We start from the raw sequence: 9,463 nt of genomic DNA, 5'->3' as shown, positions 1-9,463 counted from the left end.
AGTAAAAGCCCTCTCTTTACCCCCCCGATTACTATATAAACAGGGGTAGAGTGTCACGATAGACACACACGAATACGCATAGACACACAACGATCCATGCAGAAAGTCTCTCTGTTGCTATTGACGTGACGAAGCTATGCTACAATTAGCCAAGCCTCTCTTTCTTTCTCTCTCTCTCTCCACTCTTACGCAGAAGTGCTACCCATACCCATCAAGCTTCTTCCATGGCTTCTAAGAGACGTCGAGATGCTGAGTGATGTCACTCTCAGAGAGCTCCCCAACACAAGGAAGTGGTCGCTGCTGCTGCTGAGGGGACTAACCACGAGGCTGAAGCACAAGCAGAAGTTAACCCCGAACCCATTTAAACTGAAGAACCAACCATCTCACAACAAATTGAGGTTGCAGCTATAAACCGTAATCACGATGTATGGCCAAACTGAGATAATAAGGTTAGTACATAAGAAAAGGATCACGATTAGTTAGAACTTACTTAGACTTGTAAAAGCATGTTAGTATTATCAAATGCTTTTTAGAAAGAAACATGGAAATTGATAAAGGGGATATATTCTATGCATTGCATTGACAACTCTGTTAAAATGTCTTATGGTTATGACTGATTTTGTATTTGTGAATGATGAGTTATGACTCTTATGATTTCGGGCTTGCACAACTGGAAGACTTGTGGATTTTGGTGGTTCAGGACATTGGGGTTCCCAACCCAATGCTCCCTTACACTCTGTGGAGTGTGAAAAAACTCACATGCAGGTGGGGGTCCTATGCTCCTGAGGGAGGTAGGTGTTTTTGGTTTTTGATCACTCGAGCACCTGAGAGGGCAAAGGGCCAAGTGATAAGTGCTCTGGTTATGTAGGACAGCTCCGGAGGCTCAGGTAAGCTTAGAGGGGCTCTAAGCCAGTAAATTCCCTTTTGACCGCGGGTGGAGTGCGATCACATAGAGCCCAATCTCGAGGGATTGGAAGGTCCTATCCTAGGCTTCTCGACGGCGTCTTTCTAGGGAAAAGAGGTTTTGTATTACTCTACAGAGTGATGGTGAAATAAAGTATTTGGTTTTTGAATAGTTTGTTATGTGTTAAAGATCGAGTTTAACGAACCCAGTTTAATGGAGTAATAAAATGAAGCTAATATTATATGTCCAAACAGTGTGGTAGTATGCTTTGCCAATTAGAAAACTAAGCAAACCCCATCAAGGAAAGTGGGAGGCTTTGATCCTAACGACCAAATGCCTGTGGTTGGGTGGACTTGATAAGTCAGGTAACTTTCCAACATTAGATAAAGCTGATTAAATCGTGACCCTCCCAATATCGATAGGATTAGTTACTATGTTTAACACCGTTTTAGGGGGCCGGAGCTGAGATTTTACCTTATGGGTAGGGGGATCGAGTTACACTCTCCCCCATCTCTCACTCTCTTTGAACCAAGTGCGGTGTTAACCTCACTCCTTCCTTTGATTGATTACAAAGTGGTCTTTCTTAGGTGGGTGTTATATTGTTGTTAGGAGTGACTTGTCCATGCTTCCCTTGTGAAGTAGAACTGAGATTCCCATGTTTAGCTAAGTCCAAGGTTTCCCATGGGGAGACGGGATGGTGATGTGCATGGATATGAATTTTAGTCGACTACTAGAGGACTCCTCCAGATCTGTTCTTCCATCTTTTTCATATGCCTTTATGGTCAAGAAGTGATTGAGGAAAGGTCAACCAATCTTCATGATCCGGTTGAATAAGCTCGAAAAGACTAATGAAGGCACTCTACCTTCCTAGATCAACGACTTCGAGGATGCCTTCCTAGAAGAATTGACTCAACTACCTCTAAAGCGTGAGGTTGATCATGAAATAAAATTAATTCTTGGAGCTGAAACGACCGTACAAAATGTCTATTCCTGAAGTTATTGAGCTTAAGGAACAATTGAGGCAATTGATAGAGCAAGGATTTATCCACTCAAGTAATTCATCATGGGGAGCGTCTGTCCTCTTCTAGAAAAAGAAGGATGGAACACTTAGACTCAGCATTGACTTCAGAGGACTAAATTATGTTACAGTAAAAAACAAGTATCCCATACCCAAGATAGATGAACTTTTAGATCGGCTACACAGAGCCAATGTTTTTTCCAAGATTGATCTCATCAGGGTATTACCAGATCTGAATCAAGCAAGAAGATATCCCAAAAACCGCTTTTAGCACAAGGTACGATCATTATGAGTTTATCGTAATGTCATTTGGATTAACCAACACCCCTGCTACCTTCAACAAATTAATGCAATATATATTCAGACCTTATCTTGTTGATTTTGTCCTTGTATTCTTTGACGACATCTTAACATATTCCAAGGATGAAGAAAGTCACGAGTCACAATTGTGGACAATTCTTGAGACAATGCGGATTCACAAGCTGCATGTTAAGAAGAAGAAGTGTGCGTTTTTCAAGAAGACCGTGCTTTGAACAAGAATATTATCAAAAACCAAAATTCCCATTCCAAGGATAGATGATATCCTATTGGTTGGAGGGATTTGCAATTTTCAGATGAATAAATTTTACGAGTGGGTATTATTAGATATGCATCTGAAGAAAGGCCTATGTGAATAAGACAACTTTCAGGACAACCATTGGCTTGTACGAGTTTTCAGTGAAGTCATTTGGGCTTTTTAATTCTCAAGTGACATACAATCGGACGATGAAAAATGATATTTCATCAGCACGACTACTTTGTGGGGCTATTCTTTGATGAAAAAGTTTACTCTTACACCCATTCCCCATAAAATTGAGTGAAAGAAGTTTGTAGCCATGCAATACCTAGACAATGAACCCTTTGGCCAAGCGTCTCTCTACTACCACACCCCCTTATTTTAGAATCCATCTTTAATATCAACCCCAACAACATGGGGCACTCTAGAGAGAAGAGAATACTATAGAGCTAGATTGTACTTAGCAAGTCTTAAAGCATAAACAACAATGAGAAACTTCTCTCCATAGTTCAATATAGTTGAATTCAATCCCTATGGTCAATCCCTCACTATGAGTGATTGATGTGTCAAAAACAGATAGCTTTGAGATTATTTTAAGGAACTTATTTGTAGCTTCCATTTCTTGCAAACCAATAGGATCAACATTTTAAAAATCTAAAATATTCAAATTTTCAAATATGTTGGTCAACTAGACCTTGAATCTCATAAGATTAAATAAGGCTTTAAACCATTTATAAGTATTAGCGAAATGACTTACATTACATTGGGGATCTTTAGCTAGCCTAGAAGGTCAATGTTGAAAGAATTACATTTGGAAGTCAATTATATTGCTCTAGAATTCATCTCTACAAAGTGTGCTTATTTGTTAAAACCTTTAGTCATTAGGTCAGCTAGCTGCATTTGGTGAACGAATGTTACAAAAACATTGTGATACAATATGGCTATTTGTTAACTCATATGCCAAGGAACACATGTGAAAGGATAGTCCTAGGCCCTTTCAAGAGTGGTTGCCCACATAGAAGACAATGGCCCACTAGACTACCTGGTTGTAGCAAACTCCCTTTTGAACGTTGGTCCAATTTAAGAAGGCCTAATATAATGTGGATCAATGGAAGGAAGAGATAACCTTTTGTTTGTGGAGCAATTCTTGAATATTTCACATCAATTGCTAAAGATGATGGTGCATTAGTCCACAACTGACAATTGTTGTGATCCCTCTCTCTCTCTCTCTCTCTCTCTCTCTCTCTCTCTCTCTCTCTCTCTCTCTCTCTCTCTCTCTCTCTCTCGTGGCATCTTCTAATCTTACCTTTTATCCTCAAGTGCATGCCTCAAAGTTACTATGTCCTAAAGTGCCTTCTAGGATTGAATGTTGGCATGGGTTGAAGGAGTTGCACCCCATAATATAGCAATAGGTGTCTGTCAATAGCATACAACCTATTGCAACAAATTAGTGGACTATCAGGCATATATCATAGGATAGGTCCAATACACCCTATCGCATGGTATTGACATCCACAATCCCTATATCACTGAAGCAAACAATGGAGCACCTATAGCCTTGAGCCAATGTGACTTGTAGTCCTTGACACTAAGGTGGACACAACATCAGACCCTGCAAACCAAAACTTCATGGCCAATATGACAAATGTGGCAAGCCCACCACAACACACTTAATGATTAAAGCTCGCTTTTATTTTTAAAAAAATTCTTATAAGCTTTCTTTACACTTGTGCAAAAGCCTTCGACATTGAAATCTTTGTTTAACTGTAAATCGAATTTCCTTTTGAATGTGGAAGGATTTCGAGAAAGAATGTAGGAGGGAAACAACGTGTCTATTCAAGATCAAATAATCCAATATTTGAATGCATTAATGATTCAAGTGACCAATGCGAATCAATCTTTAGTATTGTTGTTATCCAATCAACAAAATCAAGCCTCAATTAGAACAAATGCACCTTTAGGCCATCGTGTTCATCCAAAGTCTTTTTCAACACTACCAATAGAAGATGTACTTACATGGCTAGAGCATTTCAAGAACGTAGTCGCATACTACATATGGCAAGATGACCAAAAATCACATGAAATTTGGATAGTATCAAAAGGAATTGCTCCAACTTGGTATACATGAGTAGAAAGAATCAAAGTAAATTGGTTTGAAATTAAATGTCAATTAATAAAAGATTTTGCACAACAAAATATAGGGGAAACAACACTTCAACAATTAAATAATTGTAAGCAATTGGAAAATGAACCTGTTGCGCAGTTTGCTATAAAATATAATCAATTGTTGCTTAGAATAGATGCAACTATGTTAGAAGCAACAAAGTTATATTTCTTGTGGCCTTGTTTAAGATGCAATATTACATGTAGAGTCCAAGATCAAGGCCCAAAAACTTTACATGAGGCCATCCAAATGGCACAACATATGAGAAGGCAAACAAATGGCTAAAAATCGAGAAGTCAAACGATTAGTCCAAGAGTTAATTGCTCTCAAATTGTGGCTTCAGCAATGAGGGTCAAAGATATAATAAATCCACTTAAGAAGTACCAAAATGTAACTCTCTTTACCTCACCCTCTATTACATTTGTCCCCATTGAACACCATATAAACAGATTAAACCATGCACTCATAAAAATGGCACAATGCACATGTTCACCAAAAGAAAATAAAATAATCAAACAAACAATCACAAAAATGTTGGAAAAATGGGTAATATAGACATCAAAAAGCCCCTAGGCAATCGAACCTCTTAGTAAAAAAAGATAATAGGGAATATCGATTTTGTATCAATTATAGACCATTAAATAAAATAACACATGGAGTTAATCATGTGCCACAAATTGATAAATTGGGAAAATCAAATTATTTCACTTCCTTGAATTTAGCCTTGGGTTATTGCCGAATTCCAATAAATAAGAATGAAAAGGAAAAGATTGCTTTTCAAACTTCAAAAGGGTTGTATGAATTTAAGGTCACGACTTTCGATCTCTTAAATGTTAATAAATTGTTTGCTCATCTGAAGAAAGTGTTAATAGTTTACTTAGAGGATGTTCTTTTTCACACACAAACCTAGGTTGAACATTTAAAGATCATAGAGGAGGTACTATCAATTTTACATAGATATAACCTCAAATTATAATTTAAATAATGCAGATGGGATCACCCTTAATTGAAATTTCTAGGATTTATAATTTTTAAAGGAAGGATTCAAATAAACCCCAAAAAGATAGCTACATTTAAAGCTTTCCCAAACCCTAAAAATATTAAGCAATTATAGTGCTTCTTAGGAATGATGAACTTTTCAAATAGGTTTTGACCTAAACTAGTGGAAATAACTGAACCATTAAGGGTATTATGAAAAAAGAAACAAAAATTTGTATGGATTTATAACTGTAAACAAGCCTTTGAAAAACTTAAAGAATTAATATCTAAAGCAATAGTACTAAATTGCCCTAATTTTGGAAAACCATTTGTTTTAAGAACAAATGCTTCTAATGTAGGACTAGGAGCAATGTTATTATTATAGTTGGACGACCATGGGAAATGGAGAGCAATCTGCTGTATTACATGTAGCTATTTGTATGGGCACCTCACAAAATACATCGTATATGTATATGGGTCAAGATTATGTTTATAATGAGACGAGACGAGAAGAGATATAAAAGCAACATGGATTGCATTGCATTCAAACAAATCGCTTTCAAGGAAACCGTTGCAAACAAAGAGACTGTTGAGCTGATTACTTGACAGAAACAACACAAATTCCATCCCTCCTTAACAGTAACATATGGTGGTGGGCATTGCAACCCCATTTAACTGCAAAGAGATGTAGCTATGTAGGTAAGACAGTGTCCAACATGAGAATGCTCTGGCGTGATAATCTGCAGGACCAATTAATAGGATCAGAACTCAGCCATATTGGCATGAGCCACATGATTTGCTCTGGAACGGCTTATTCAGACAAGACTTTAGCTGTGCTACCATGAGATGTTATCATCATTACATTTGATGCACACGCACTAGATCCTTTGATAGTCTGGTATGTCAACAGGATAGCTGTCAATCCTGTCAAGCCAGGGATTGATCTTGGGCTTCTTCACAGACCTCAAGGCCTTCCACACTGCACTGTTGCACTTGAACCCAGAGCCAAAGGCCAGTTGCCACACCCTGTTCCCCCTCTTGATCCTCCCCTTGGCCTCCAGATAGGCCAGCTCATACCACATTGAGCTGCTGGATGTGTTCCCGAATCGGTGCAGCGTCATCCTCGACGGCTCCAGGTGCTTGTCAGAGAGCTCCAGATTCTTCTGCAGCTCATCCAAGACTTGCTTCGCCCCTGCATGGATGCAGAAGTGCTCAAATGCCAGCTTGAAGTCTGGAATGTATGGCTTCATATCCTTCATATTCAGCACCCTCTTACAGAACAAAGTGGCCAGGAACAGCAATTGCTCTGATAATGGCAGCACCAGTGGCCCTAGAGTGGTGATGTTTGTCTTCAGAGCGTCCCCTGCAACCTCCACCAGATCAGGAGACAAGGCCAGCCCCTTCTGCATGTTCTCATCCTCTTCCTGGTAGACAGACCTGAAGCTTCTGTCATCAGCACCCTTGTGAGTCCTCACTATGTTCGTGAGCTGATACTTTGCTCTTCTACGATCAGACCGTTTGTTCGAGAGCAGCACAGCAGCACCACCAAGGCGGAAGAGGCAATTAGGCAGGAGCATGGACTTTCTGTTGCCCATGTAATAACTCATGGTGATGTTCTCAGTGCTGACAACAACAGCATAAGACCGTCCATGTGCTTGCAGCATGTCATTTGCAAGGTCCAGGGCAATGATCCCTGCACTGCAGCCCATGCCACCAATGTTGAAGCTTAGTATGTTGCCCCTCATCTTGTAGTGGTTGATGATCATGGCAGACAAAGAAGGGGTGGGGTTAAACAGGCTGCAGTTGACAACAAGGATGCCCACATCTTTGGGTCTGACTTTCGTCTTCTCGAAGAGCTCGTCCAGGACCCCAAACATGACCATTTGGGCCTCTTCTCTGCCTGCCTTCATGCTAGGGCAGGGGGGGTTGGACAGCACAGCCCTAGAGAGGTAGGTCTCTTCTCCCACCCCAGATCTCTCCAGGAACTTCTTCATATACTCAAGGTTGGCATCGTTGAACTTGCCTATCTCCTTAGCATGCTTGATGAAGCCCTCCCTTGTGACCTTGAGCTCATCAGGGGGCCTGTAGCAGGCCATATCCACCAGATAGACAGGCCTAGGGCAGGACATGAAGTAGAGGGTGGCTATGAAGACAATGGCACCAGAGCATGCCACTATGCTCACAAGGTTGAACTCCAGGTGCTCCCATAGCTGCCACAGGTCCTGCTGGGAGAGGGTACCTACCTCTGCACTGAAGGCCACCAGCAGGGCTGGGATGGTGAAGAGGTAGATGGCATGGCTGATGAGGTAGTGATAGCCCAGTTTCACATACTTGAGGTTCACAGATTGGAGGAAGTCAGGGAGGCGGCGACGCACACGAACGGAGAAGCTCATGGCACCATTGGGCACAATCTCTGTGGCTAGGAGGGATTCTTCTTTGACCATGGCTGCTGCAGCAGAGCAATTTGTGAGTGTGCAGAGGCACTCTTTCACACACACACTCTCTCTCTGTTTTTGAGTGACTCTCTTATACACTCTGAGTCTCTCTCTCTCTCTCTCTCTCACTCACTCTCTCGAGTCTCTCTCTGTCTCTTGCTCTCTCTGTGGACTACTTGGATCATTGCTCATTCAATCGAGCGGAAAAGCCATGCATGGCCCAATAAAAGCCTAGAGGTTTCCTGCCGGACGCAAAATCTGACTTTAAGAGACGTGGACTACTAACAGAGCAGAAAACAGCCGTTCAACGTTCATGCAAAGCTGTCGACTCGCGAGTGTGTTCTGTGTAGTTGGATGGGCATTCATTTTGCAAATTGCAAGCTAGAACATTTATGAAGACAAGCTGACAGCAGACGCACACACAGAGAGAGAGAGAGAGAGACACAAGCGCATTGATTGCAGGAGGGACACTCCGCGACGAAGGTTTGCTCAGCTACTCCCCCTCCAATCACCACCTTTTGTCATCCAGCATTTAAGACTGCCACTATCAAGTTTCACCGCCTATTCAGCCTCCCCTTCTAAATACATACACCGGTCACCAGGCTTTCCTTTGGCATCATGATCATTGATGATATACCTACCGCCCATGATGTAATGGGCATCGATTCTTTGGAAGAAGGAAATAAATCCTCTTCAAATTTCTCAAAATATAGTTGCCTTCGTTAAATTTGTGTATAAGATACCATCTCAATAGGGCATATACTTCTTCTCCCATGATGATGAAAAGGATTTACTTCCTCTTCCTCAAATTTTTTTTCTCTAACCATGCTTTCTTCTAAGTGCAATTCCACATATTGTGGAATCTCCCTAATCACTGCCACCACATGCCGCAGAGCCTAGCAATGACCCTCGAATCTCCAACGTATTTAGAGGATTTTCCCACGGTGACTCGTGAGTTTGGGTCGTGCAAGGTCAAAAGTGCCAATCTTTTCTGAAACTATGCCCTTTCCATATGGCGAGTTTCGGAAGGAATCCCCCAAAACTAGGGAACTCTATTCCTTTTCTAAAACTTAACAAAGGTTGTAAAACATGCAGGACAGTTTCACCCTTATTGCCTACCGCAGGAGGTCACTGGCTTTTTCTAGCTGCCCCCTCTCACTCCCACCACATGCATATCACCTATTCACCTAATAATCTTTGCTGTCCTTATGGTGTGGCAAGATGCTTCCAAACTTTCCGTTGTGCTTTGATGTCCTTTTTATGTCCCTTTTCAAACTCACTGTGGAAAAGCCCTCTTACATGTTTTCACACATGGAGAGGTTGGTTTGCCAAAATAAGCTTTTGTTGTTATGTAACATGTTCATAGCATTTACAATTCAAAGCTTCTACAACTAATTTAGAGTCTCTT

The 9,463-nt window shown here is 41.0% G+C and overlaps 1 pseudogene; it reads right to left on the bottom strand.

Moving 5' to 3' along the window:
* Positions 1 to 6,136: 6,136 nt before the first annotated feature.
* On the bottom strand, positions 6,137 to 8,390 carry LOC148035472 (3-ketoacyl-CoA synthase 4 pseudogene; annotated as a pseudogene).
* Between the last annotated feature and the right edge of the window lie 1,073 nt (positions 8,391 to 9,463).

The sequence above is a fragment of the Lygodium microphyllum genome, chromosome 5, assembly GCF_053477565.2.
Source record: "Lygodium microphyllum isolate KBCC chromosome 5, Lygodium_microphyllum_v1.1.10, whole genome shotgun sequence".
NCBI classification, from domain to species: Eukaryota; Viridiplantae; Streptophyta; class Polypodiopsida; order Schizaeales; family Lygodiaceae; genus Lygodium; species Lygodium microphyllum.
The sequence above is the reverse complement of the archived record's forward strand: the minus strand, read 5'-3'. Positions and strand labels throughout refer to the sequence as shown.